Here is a 13,135-nt window from a genome sequence, read left to right on the forward strand (position 1 = left end):
TCCCTGCCCTGCGTGGGGGGAAATGATCCCTGCCTGTCACTGCTGCGGTGTCCTGCCTGGCCATGGGACAGGGAGAGGGCTTAAGGCAGGGGAACATTTCAACCTCTCATAGACCACCATGCCACGGGAGGAAAAATCCCACTTCTGAAATCCATCTCTCCAGTGCTCAGAGAGGGACAGTCAGTGATGACTTCAGTCTGCGTCAGCCTACGCTCCCCAGGAGAGACCCTGATGCCTTTGAGAAGCTTCAGCCCTGGAGCCCCAGGGACATCTGCAGGGAGTGTGGGAGGGCAGAGAAAGTGTCACCCTGGGCTGGTCCTCTGCTGCTGAGCTGCTCCAGGCTCCTGGGACGGAGGGAGCTCATGGCAAGCGGGCAGCACTGCAGAGAGACATCTCTGCCCAGGAGCAGCTCCTCTGCAGAGCGCAGCAGGGCTGAGGGCTCTGCCTGCAGGCACCGAGGGGAGAGGAGGGAGGAGAAGAGAGGTTAAAGGCAGCCTGGGGTGAGAGGATGCTGAGAGCTGATTCAAAGAGAACTCTTCACAGCCCCCTACGTGGTAAGTCTGTGTCTGCAGGGAAAAGCAGCTGTGGTTGCTGGAGGGACCTCTTCAAGCTGGTACATCCCACTTCTTATCTTCTGGGAGGATTTTTGTGTGCAGGAGGAAAATGGCAGAATTTACTTGAAAGGAAGGAGTCTGTGCTTTGAGATGTCTCCTCTTTGTTAGTGGGGAGGGCAGTGAGAAAGGAATTTCTTTTTGTGCTCTGGAGAGGACACTGAGAGCCCAGTTCCCATTAGGACTTGTCTGAGCTGCTCCTTAGCCCCTGCACACAGAGGTGCCCCTGGGCAGTGCCCTGCTGCCAGGACGGGTCTGCAGGGCAGAGCTGAGCACACAGCCGGTGGCATGGGCTCTGTGAGCACAGGCAGGGAGGAGACCTGAGCACAGAGGAACAGCTCCTGGCAGGGACAGCTCCAGGCAGCAGAGACATGGGCAGGGAGTGAGAGGCAGCTGTTCCCAGAAATGCTGTGGAAGGGGGGTTGGGGCACCTCCCTGCCATCCCCTGCAGTGCAGGCACCTTCCCCGGAGAAACCCCCTGCTCTGCTCTCCCACCCAGCGGAGCCTCTGCCCTGAAGGTCACCTTCTCGGCAGCCTGACCCCTGAGGAGCGGACATTACCAAATACCCGAGTGCCTCCATCGGCAGCAGCACTGTGGCATTTCTCTGGGTTTCCCCTCCTGTCTCTGCTCCCCTTGATCGTATCACCAGGTTTGCTGGGATGGGGGGGTGGGGTTCAGACGCAGCTCAGAGACCAGCCCTGTGGGTCTTGCCATGCAGATGTGTCCATGGGAATGAAGTGTCCAAGTCCCCGCCTAATGCCCGGGCTGCAGGGGATACAAATGACCCCATTCTCCCTTCAGGACACCCCATCTTTAGGACATTTGCTTCTTTCCCTGGGGGGTCTTGCTGGGCTGCAGACTGCCCTCCCCCAGGGCACAGCTCTCCCGTGGCATCCCGGTGTTCCCCAGGAGCCCCGTGGAGAAGACCCCTCAGTGCTAAGGCCATGAAAACGCTGCTGGGTGGCTGCCTGCAGACAGCTGCAGAGAGCCCTCTGTGTTCCTGGCTGGGAGGGGAGGGCTGAGATCCTGCTCAGGTAGAGTGAGACAGGCTGAGGGGGTTGGAGATGTGCACTTGGGAAATGGATTCCTCTGCTCTCAGCAGGGCCCAGTTCCTTTTGGGGGGAACATCCGGGTGCGATCATCCTGCAGCTCAAAGAGGTGCCAGCACAGGTGTCCTGGTTCTGGCAAGGACAGAGTTAATTTCACAAGGAGCCAGGGCAGGTGACCCAGGCTGGCCGGGGGGCTATTCCATACCATGTGACATCATGCTTACCATAAAAGGGGGCGGCACGGTTTTTTTTTTTTCCTTGCTTCTTTTCGGCGCGGTTCCGGGACGGGCTGAGTGTGCGGTCGGTGGTTCGTTGGCTCGGTAAATTGTTATCTGTTGTTACCCATTGTGAATATCTGTTATCAGTACTGTTGTTGACTGTTTCCCTCTCCCTTGCTGTTCCAGTAAACTGCCCTTATCCCAACCCTCGAGGCTTTGCCGTTGTTTTCCCGTTTTCCCCGTCCCGCTGGGGGAGGGGTGAGTGAGCGGCCGCGTGGCACCCAGCTACCGGCTGGGCCTAAACCACGACAGTCCTTTTTGGCGCCCAACGTGGGGCTCGAGGGGTTGTGATAAGGACAAGTCTGACCCAAGTGTGTTAAAACAAAATTGTTATAAGAATTTATAATGTTCTTGAAACAGTTGCTGGTCATAATGCTGTTCTGTTTGGTCACATGGCTCTGGTTTGTAAACCCAAGTTTACTCTATGTAATCCCTGCTGTGCTGTTTATCACCTCTGGAAAAGGGGTTCCTGTTCTCTTATTGTTGTACTGTGTGATAATGGCTTATGATAAGATATCATCGACGGTCATGAGTCTGAGCTGGTACTTGTACGTAGCATTTCAGTCAGGCCCGTACCTTGGTCAGTATCTTTCAGAATTGATTAATAATCGCACCCAATCTATGGGGAAGACAGGGGGGGATACCTTCTCCCACTCTTTCACCTCCCCTTTTCCCTTTTGGTTGGTCATGACCATTTTTGAGAATTTTGAATACCCTTGGAATGTTCAGGCCAGTATATTGCTATTGCTAGGTCTCCTGAATGTTTTCCAACTCCTGTTCAGGGTTAGCAAAAATTGTTTCAAGAATACCACCCAGGGATTTTCCCCAATGCTGAATGGTCAGGGCTGGCACGGCATGTGGGAGAGTATGGGTGGGTATCTAGAGACCTTCTCACCCCCAATGGTTTGGAGCTTCACCCCCGAACAGCTGCAAGACCCTCATAAAATGGTAGAATATTTGAAAGGAAAATGCTGTGGGGATTCTAAGGAGACACAACTTACCGCGCTGTGCTGGGCCCTGGCCACAATCTATCAAACACTGCTTGATAGTAGACAGCACCATCCAGAGGGGGAGAGCGGATCTTCAGGCCCTGCAGCTGCCCAAGCCCCTGCAACAGCCCCTGCAACAGGCCCCGCAACAGGCACTGCAGCTGCCCAGACCCCCACAACAGGCACTGCAGCTGCCCAGACCCCCACAACAGGCACTATAGCCGAGCCAAAAGATCAACCCATACCAGTATCGGTCGCCCCTATACACAAAAAGAAATACACAAGGAAATCGGTTCGCTTAGTGAGAGATGATGACGAACCGGGACCATCACGAGAACAAGAAGAAGAGCCAGAACCAGAAGTGATCACCCGATCTCTGTCCCTGAGTGAGCTGCGAGATATGCGGAAAGATTTCAGCCGCCTTCCAGGGGAGCACATAATTACCTGGCTGCTCCGCTGCTGGGATAACGGGGCCAGTAGTCTGGAACTGGAGGGCAGGGAGGCCAAGCAGCTGGGATCCTTGTCTAGGGAAGGGGGCATTGACAAGGCAATTGGGAAGAAGGCGCAGGCCCTCAGCCTCTGGAGGCGACTCCTGTCAAGTGTGAGGGAAAGGTATCCTTTCAGCGAAGATGTCATATGTCGGCCAGGCAAGTGGACCACTATGGAGAGAGGTATCCAATATCTGAGGGAATTAGCTGTGCGGGAAATGGTTTATTATGATCCGGACAACGCACAGTTGCCCACAGACCCCGATGAAGTCCAGTGTACCCGACCCATGTGGCGAAAATTTGTACGCAGTGCACCATCATCGTACGCCAACTCACTGGCAGTAATCGACTGGAAAAGTGAAGAGGCACCCACAGTGGACGAAGTGGCTGGCCGACTCCGGCAATATGAAGAGAGCCTTTCTTCCTCCCTCGTCTCAGCTGTGGAGAAACTGTCCCAGGATGTCCGGCAACTCAAAGAGGATATATCGTACTCCCCACCTACACAAACCCGTATTTCAGCTGTTAGAAGTAAGCGTTTTTCTGCTCCAGAGAGGGGATATGGAGCATACACACCACGAGGTACCCTGTGGTTTTACCTGCGTGACCACGGAGAAGACATGAGGAAATGGGATGGGAAGCCTACCTCAATCTTGCGGGCACGCGTACGTGAGCTACAAGGCAAGACAGCTGTACAAAGGGACTCTTCCAGAAAGAATGCTGCTCCAGTTTCCACCGGGCAGCCCCCCAGATCAAGTGGAAGGCCTGATTGCACTTATGATCCTCTTGAAGGGACTTCTAAGTCCTTTCTGCAAGAGATGAGTAGTGAATATGATGAGCAGGATTAGAGGGGCCCTGCCTCCAGCCAGGTGGAGGAAAGGGACAATAGAGTGTATTGGACTGTGTGGATCCGATGGCCTGGCACATCGGACCCACAGGAGTACAAAGCCCTAGTGGACACCGGTGCACAGTGTACCCTAATGCCATCGAGTTATGAAGGGGTGGAACCGATATCTATTTCTGGTGTGACAGGGGGATCCCAACAGTTGACTCTGTTGGAGGCTGAAGTAAGTCTAACTGGGAATGAGTGGCAAAAGCACCCCATTGTGACTGGGCCAGAGGCTCCGTGCATCCTGGGCATAGACTACCTCCGGAAAGGATATTTCAAAGACCCAAAAGGCTACCGGTGGGCTTTTGGAATAGCCGCCTTGGAAGCGGAGGAAATTGAAACGTTGTCTAGTTTGCCCGGTCTCTCGGAGGACCCTTCTGTTGTAGGGTTGCTGAGGGTTGAAGAGCAACAGGTGCCGATTGCTACCACAACTGTGCACCGGCGGCAATACCGCACCAACAGAGACTCCCTGGTTCCCATCCACAAGCTAATTCGTCAACTGGAGGGTCAGGGAGTGATCAGCAGAACCCGCTCACCCTTTAACAGTCCCATATGGCCAGTGCGGAAGTCCAATGGAGAGTGGAGGCTGACGGTAGACTATCGTGGCCTGAATGAAGTCACACCGCCGATGAGTGCTGCTGTGCCAGACATGCTGGAACTTCAATATGAACTGGAGTCGAAGGCAGCCAAATGGTATGCCACAATTGATATAGCTAATGCATTTTTCTCAATCCCTTTGGCAGCAGAGTGTAGGCCACAGTTTGCCTTCACTTGGAGGGGCGTCCAGTATACCTGGAACCGACTGCCCCAGGGGTGGAAACACAGCCCCACCATTTGCCATGGACTGATCCAGACTGCACTGGAAAAGGGCGAAGCCCCAGAGCACCTGCAGTACATTGATGACATCATTGTATGGGGCAACTCAGCAGAGGAAGTTTCTGAGAAGGGGAAGAAAATAATCCAAATCCTGCTGCAGGCTGGCTTTGCCATAAAACGAAGTAAGGTGAAGGGGCCTGCGCAGGAAATCCAGTTTTTAGGAATAAGGTGGCATGACGGGCGGCGTCAGATCCCAGTGGATATTATCAACAAAATAGCAGCCATGTCTCCACCAACCAACAAAAAGGAAACACAGGCCTTCTTAGGCGTTGTGGGTTTCTGGAGAATGCACATTCCGAATTACAGTCTGATAGTAAGCCCTCTCTACCACGTAACCCGGAAGAAGAATGATTTCAAATGGGGCCCTGAGCAACGACAAGCTTTTGAACAAATTAAACAAGAAATAGTTCATGCCGTAGCTCTTGGGCCAGTCCGGGCAGGACCAGATGTAAAAAATGTGTTGTACACCGCAGCCGGGGGGAATGGCCCTACCTGGAGTCTCTGGCAGAAAGCACCAGGGGAGACTCGAGGTCGACCCCTGGGGTTTTGGAGTCGGGGATATAGAGGATCCGAGGCCCGCTACACTCCAACGGAAAAGGAGATATTGGCAGCCTATGAAGGGGTTCGAGCTGCTTCAGAGGTGATTGGCACTGAAGCACAGCTCCTCTTGGCACCCCGACTGCCAGTGCTGGGCTGGATGTTCAAAGAGAGGGCTCCTTCTACACATCATGCAACCGATGCTACGTGGAGCAAGTGGGTTGCACTGATTACACAGCGGGCTCGAATAGGAAGCCCCAGTCGTCCAGGAATTCTGGAAGTGATCACAGACTGGCCAGAAGGGAAAGATTTCGGAATGTCGCCAGAGGAGGAGGTGACACGTGCTGAAGAAGCCCCACCGTATAATAAACTAACAGAAGATGAGAAACCATATGCTCTCTTCACTGATGGGTCCTGTCGCATAGTGGGAAAGCATCGAAAGTGGAAGGCCGCTGTATGGAGTCCTACACGGCGAGTTGCAGAAGCTGCTGAAGGACAAGGTGAATCGAGCCAGTTTGCAGAGGTGAAAGCCATCCAGCTGGCTTTAGATATTGCTGAAAGAGAAAAGTGGCCAACACTGTACCTCGATACTGACTCATGGATGGTGGCCAATGCCCTGTGGGGGTGGTTACAGCAGTGGAAGCAGAGCAACTGGCAACGCAGAGGCAAACCCATCTGGGCTGCCCCATTGTGGCAAGATATTGCTGCCTGGCTAGAGAAGCTAGTTGTAAAGGTACGTCATGTAGATGCCCACGTACCCAAGAGTCGGGCCACTGAGGAACATCAGAACAACCAGCAGGTGGATCAGGCTGCCAAGATTGAAGTGGCTCAGGTGGATTTGGACTGGCAGCGTAAGGGTGAATTATTTATAGCTCGATGGGCCCATGACACATCGGGCCATCAAGGAAGAGATGCGACATATAGATGGGCCCGTGATCGAGGGGTGGACTTGAGCATGGACGCCATCTCACAGGTCATCCATCAATGTGAAACATGCGCTGTAATCAAGCAAGCCAAGCGGGTAAAACCTCTGTGGTATGGAGGACGATGGTTGAAATATAAATATGGGGAAGCATGGCAAATCGACTACATCACGCTCCCACAAAGCCGCCAAGGCAAGCGCTATGTTCTTACAATGGTGGAAGTAACCACTGGATGGCTGGAAACCTATCCTGTGCCCCATGCCACTGCCCAGAACACCATCCTGGGTCTTGAAAAGCAAGTCCTGTGGCGACATGGCACCCCAGAGAGAACTGAGTCAGACAACGGGACTCATTTCCGGAATAACCTCATAGACACCTGGGCCAAAGAGCATGGCATTGAGTGGGTGTATCACATCCCCTATCATGCACCAGCCTCTGGGAAAATTGAAAGGTACAATGGACTGCTAAAAACTACCCTGAGAGCAATGGGTGGTGGGACCCTCAAACACTGGGACACACATTTAGCAAAGGCCACCTGGTTAGTTAACACTAGGGGATCTGCCAATCGAGCTGGCCCTGCCCAATCAAAATTACCACGCCCAGTAGAAGGAGATAAAGTTCCTGTAGTGCGCATGAAAAATATGTTGGGTAAAACAGTTTGGGTTATCCCTGCTTCAGACAAAGGCAAGCCCATCTCCGGGATTGCTTTTGCTCAGGGACCAGGGTGCACTTGGTGGGTGATGAGAAAGGATGGGGAAATCCGGTGTGTACCCCAAGGGGATTTGATTTTGGGTGAAAATAGCCAATAAAATTAAATTGCATGATGTTAATAACTATATACTGTATCAATGGTATGACTATAAGAATCACCCAAAACTAATGAAGGATGGACTTTGGAACTAGAACTGACTTCAACTGGTGCCCAGGAACTTCATCGAAAAAATCACATCTTTGATGTCCAGACTGCGAGCCTGGACCACGCCAGATACACCAGCCGTGAAAAAACTGTGGATGGAGCATGCAACAATCCAGCAGCACGCACCATTGTTCCTGCTCTGAGAGACTGTAATGGCAGATGGAACCCAAAGCCATGGACTAAATGAACTCGATGGACACTTTAGAGCGATGGCCCATGGAATAAGAGAATAGTGTCTGTGAAATAATCTGGGCATGACGTAGATGGTATGGAATAAGGGGTGGATAATGTCCTGGTTCTGGCAAGGACAGAGTTAATTTCACAAGGAGCCAGGGCAGGTGACCCAGGCTGGCCGGGGGGCTATTCCATACCATGTGACATCATGCTTACCATAAAAGGGGGCGGCACGGTTTTTTTTTTTTCCTTGCTTCTTTTCGGCGCGGTTCCGGGACGGGCTGAGTGTGCGGTCGGTCGTTCGTTGGCTCGGTAAATTGTTATCTGTTGTTACCCATTGTGAATATCTGTTATCAGTACTGTTGTTGACTGTTTCCCTCTCCCTTGCTGTTCCAGTAAACTGCCCTTATCCCAACCCTCGAGGCTTTGCCGTTGTTTTCCCGTTTTCCCCGTCCCGCTGGGGGAGGGGTGAGTGAGCGGCCGCGTGGCACCCAGCTACCGGCTGGGCCTAAACCACGACAACAGGGCAGCTGAGACCAGGGCTGATGGACTGACCGGCTCTCCTCACTCATCACTAGGGGACAGTCCCTTTGCCTCTTGGGATGCACAAGGTTTCACTTGGAGTGCAGCAGAAATGCCAGGGATTTCTGCCTGAAAAACACTCCTCAGGTGTAGTGGGACAACTCGAACAGAATAAACAAAATAAAATCCCCCCCAGCTCTGCTCTGCAGTTGGGTGAAATGGGAGCAAAAATGCTGAAAATCTCTTAGATATCCCAAGTGGATTTAATCCCAGATCAGCCTGTGTTCCTATGGACCTATGGCTGTAGGGCAGGGCTGGCTCCTGCAGAGCCCCCAGCAGAGCCCCCTGCTCCCTGGGGCAGCCTCAGCCAGCACCAACCAGAGCTCAGAAATGGGACCTGTAAAGGTCTTCCTGAAAGGGAAGAAGCAGTTTGGGGGGTCCTATGAAATATGGAATAGGTTGATAGGGTTGGGGAATGTGTTGACTCGTTCCACTTTCAGCTCAGGGAGGGGGAATTCTGTAGGAAATGGCATGGGCTGTTCCTCATAGAAATCTCCCCTAACTCTTCATTGCCTTTTCCTTCTTGGACAGGTCCCTATGCCTAGAGGCAGCAGATGTCCAACAGCAGCTCCATCACCCAGTTCCTCCTCCTGGCACTCGCAGAGACATGGGAGCTGCAGCTCTTGCACTTCTGGCTCTTCCTGGGCATCCACCTGGCTGTCCTGCTGGGCAATGGCCTCATCATCACTGCCATAGCCTGCGACCACCACCTCCACACCCCCATGTACTTCTTCCTCCTCAACCTCTCCCTCCTCGATCTGGGCTCCATCTCCACCACTGTTCCCAAATCCATGACCAATTCCCTCTGGGACACCAGGGCCATCTCCTACACAGGATGTACTGCCCAGCTCTTTTATCTTCTTGATTTCAAGCAGAGTTTTCTCTCCTCACTGTCATGGCCTATGACCGCTACATTGCCATCTGCAAACCCCTGCACTACGGGACCCTCCTGGGCCGCAGAGCTTGTGTCCACATGGCAGCAGCTGCCTGGGGCAGTGGGTTTCTCTATGCTATGCTGCACATGGCCAATACATTTTCTATACCACTCTGCCAGGGTAATGCTGTCGACCAGTTCTTCTGTGAAATCCCCCAGATCCTCAAGCTCTCCTGCTCAGACTCAGACTACCTCAGGGAGGCTAAGGTTATTGTTGTTAGTATCTGTGTAGCATTTGGGTGTTTTGTTTTCATTGTGCTGTCCTATGTGCAGATCTTCAGGGCAGTGCTGAGGATCCCCTCTGAGCAGGGACGGCACAAAGCCTTTTCCACATGCCTCCCTCACCTGGCTGTCATCTCCCTGTTTATGTGCACTGCTGTATTTGCTGTATTTGGTGGCAGTTCTGTACTCAGTGGTGCCTCCAGCAGTGAACCCCCTCATCTACAGCATGAGGAACAAGGAGCTCAAGGAGGCCATTAGGAAAGTGATTTCATGGATGTTTCTCAGTTGTGATAAACTTCCCATCTCTCTTCACAAGTGAATCACAGGGTATCCCATAGCAGGCCTTTATTTTGTTTGTTTGTTTATCATAATTGTAATTGTTATCTGCTTTTTCATTTGTGTCTGGTAAGTTACTAAATAAATGTTTAGATTCGTCTGACTTGTACTGAGGAATGAACTTGCCCTGTCTCACCTCTGTAAAAGGGATGTCTAACGCTGGGTCAGAGGAGACTCTCTCATTGCACCTCTGTAATAAAGTGACATCTCCTCAATGCAGTTCCTCGAGACTGAGCTGCTCTTCCAAAGCTGATGTCAACAACGGGCCCAAGGAATTTCACCCCAAAAGGGCTAGTTGCTCCTTGCCTTTAGGAGAGAAAAGCTAATTGTCACTTTTGTGGCTGTTAGAGACCAAGGGGTGGGTTTTGGACTCAATCATTGGTGTGTGGTGAGAGTGGAGATGGTGAGTGGTCACAGAGGGTCATGGCCAGGGCTGTCCCACATGTGACAGTGCAGAGGACATCCCCCCCAGAGGGTGGGTCCATGTGATCTTCATGAAATTCAGCAAGGCCAAGTACAAGGTCGGACACCTGGGTCAGGCAGCCCCTGGTATCAATACCTTCTGGGCGATGAAGGGATTGAGAGCAGCCCTGTGCAGCAGGACATGAGGGTACTGGTCAATGAAAAACTGGACATGAGCTGTCAATGTGCACTTGCAGCCCAGCAATCCAACTGTATCCTGGGCTGCATCAAAAGAACCATGGCCAGCAGGTTAAGGGAGATGATTCTGCCCCTCTGCTCTGGTGAGAGCCCACGTAGAGTACTGTGTTCAGCTCTGCCATCTTCAGTACAAGACAGACATGGAGCTGTTGGAGTGAATCCAGAGGACATCATAAAGATGATCAGAGGGCTGGAACGCCTCTCCTGTGAAGACAGGCTGAGAGAGTTGGGGTTGTTCAGCCTGGAGAAGGCCCTGAGGAGACCTTATTGCAGCCTTCCAGTACCTAAAGGTGGCCTAAAGGAAGGATTGAGAGGGACTATTTCCAAGGGAGTGTAGTGATAGGACAAGGGGTAATGTGTTTAAATTAAAAGAGGGTAGATATTAGGAAGAAATTCTTCCCTGTGAGGGTGGTGAGGCACTGGCACAGGTTGCCCAGATAAGCTGTGGATGCCCCATCCCTGGAAGTCTTCAAGGACAGGTGGATGATGCTTTGGGCAACCTGATCTAGTGAAGGGCATGTGAACTTTGAGATGCCTTCCAACTCAAACTATTCTATGATTCTATGGTTCTATGATTCTATGAAAGCACTCTCCTTCACTATATGCATGTCCAAACTGCATCTAGTGAGGTTCACCTTCCACAAGGCATAGTCATACAAGAAATTATTTAGACCACGAGATGGGAATGGAGAGATAGAATACAATTAAGGAGGTGACTATCCATGGCCACTTGTAGGGATCCCAGAGTAGCTGAGGGGCTTGCCTGGGACTGGCAGCTGTCAGAGAGGAGCTGTGAGAGACCAGAGCCCCTGGGGAGCTGCAGGTGGAGGCTGGTCAAGGGGTCCCAGGGCATCTACACTGGCACCGAGCTTCTGTGTCCCTGAGACTGAAGGCGTTTGTGTCCTACAATTAACCCCAGTTCTGGAAAACAAGTTCCTTTTCAAAAAAAGGAAAAAGAACACCAAATTCCATGAAAGACCAGAATATTAAAAGGAAAGACAAAAAAGTATGAAGAATCGTAAAAGCTGAAAAGTGCATTGACACGTTTTCTTTTCTTTAGATTTTTTCTTATCTTCTTCATTTATTTTTTATTTCAAAGGGAAGCAATATAATAGTTAGGGATCTGCTTGGTAGAATACCATGGGACAAAGCCCTGGAAGGAAGAGGGGCCCAAGACAGCTGGCTAATATTCAAGGGTCACCTCCTCCAAGCTCAGGAGCGATGCATCCCAACACAGAGGAAGTCAAGCAAATCCACCAAGAGGCCCCTGTGGATGAACAAGGAGCTCCTGGGCAAAGTCAAACAAAAAAAGGAAGCCTGCAGAGGGTGGAAGCAAGGGCAGGTAGCCTGGGAAGAATACAGAGAAACTGTCTGAGCAGCCAGGGAGCAGCTTAGGAAAGCCAAAGCCCTGATAGAAATTAGTCTGGCCAGGGATGTCAAGGACAACAAGAAAAGCTTCTATAGGTATGTCAGTGAGAAAAGGAGGACGAGGGAAAATGTGGGTCCCCTCCGGAATGAAATGGGCGAGCTGGTTACCCAGGATATGGAGAAGGCTGAGGTACTCAACGACTTCTTTGCCTCAGTCTTCACTGGCAAATCCTTGAGCCACGCTGCCCAGGTCGCAGAAGGCAGGGATTGGGAGAATGCAGAACCGCCCACTGCAGAAGAAGATCAGGTTCGAGAATATCTAAGGAACCTGAAGGTGCACAAGTCCATGGGACCTGATGAGTTGCATACACAGGTCTTGAGGGAACTGGCGGATGAAGTGGCCAGGCCACTCGCCATCATATTTGAGAAGTCCTGGCAGTCTGGCAAAGTTCCCGCCAACTGGAAGAGGGGGAACATAACCCCCATTTTTAAGAAGGGTAAAAAGGAAGACCCAGGGAACTACAGGCCGGTCAGTCTCACCTCCGTGCCTGGCAAGATTATGGAGCAGACCCTCCTGGAGACTATGCTCAGGCACATGGAAAATTAGGAGGTGATTGGTGACAGTCAACACGGCTTCACTAGGGGCAAATTGTGCCTTACAAACTTTGTGACCTTCTATGATGGGGTTACAGCGTCCGTGGATAAGGGAAGACTGATGGATGTCATCTACCTGGACTTGTGCAAAGCATTAGACAGTGTCCTGCACGACATCCTTGTCTCTAAATTGGAGAGACATGGATTCGATTGGATGGACCACTCGGTGGATAAGGAATTGGCTGGATGGTCGCACTCAAAGAGTTGTGGTCAACAGCTCAATGTCCAAGTGGAGAACGGTGACGAGTGGCATTCCTCAGGGGTTGGTACCGGGACCGGCACTGTTCAACATCTTTGTCGGCGACATGGACAATGGGATTGAGTGCACCCTCAGCAAGTTTGCCGACGACACCAAGCTCTGTGGTGTGGTCAACACGCTGCAGGGAAGGGATGCCATCCAGAGAGACCTTGACAGGCTGGAGAGGTGGGCCTCTGCAAACCGCATGAAGTTCAACAAGCCAAGTGCAAGGTCCTGCACGTGGGTCGGGGCAATCCCAAGCACGACTACAGGCTGGGCGAGGAATGGATTGAAAGCAGCCCCGAGGAGAAGGACTTGGGGGTATTGATTGATGAGAAGCTCAACATGAGCCAGCAGTGTGCGCTTGCAGCCCAGAAAGCCAACCGTGTCCTGGGCTGCATCAAAAGAGGAGT

At 52.0% G+C, this 13,135-nt stretch overlaps 1 pseudogene; it reads left to right on the forward strand.

The window, feature by feature from the left end:
• The first annotated feature begins 8,864 nt into the window (after positions 1 to 8,864).
• Positions 8,865 to 9,256, forward strand: LOC129196987 (olfactory receptor 14I1-like; annotated as a pseudogene).
• The last annotated feature ends 3,879 nt before the right edge of the window (positions 9,257 to 13,135 follow it).

This window comes from Grus americana, chromosome 27 (assembly GCF_028858705.1).
Source record: "Grus americana isolate bGruAme1 chromosome 27, bGruAme1.mat, whole genome shotgun sequence".
Taxonomy (NCBI): domain Eukaryota; kingdom Metazoa; phylum Chordata; class Aves; order Gruiformes; family Gruidae; genus Grus; species Grus americana.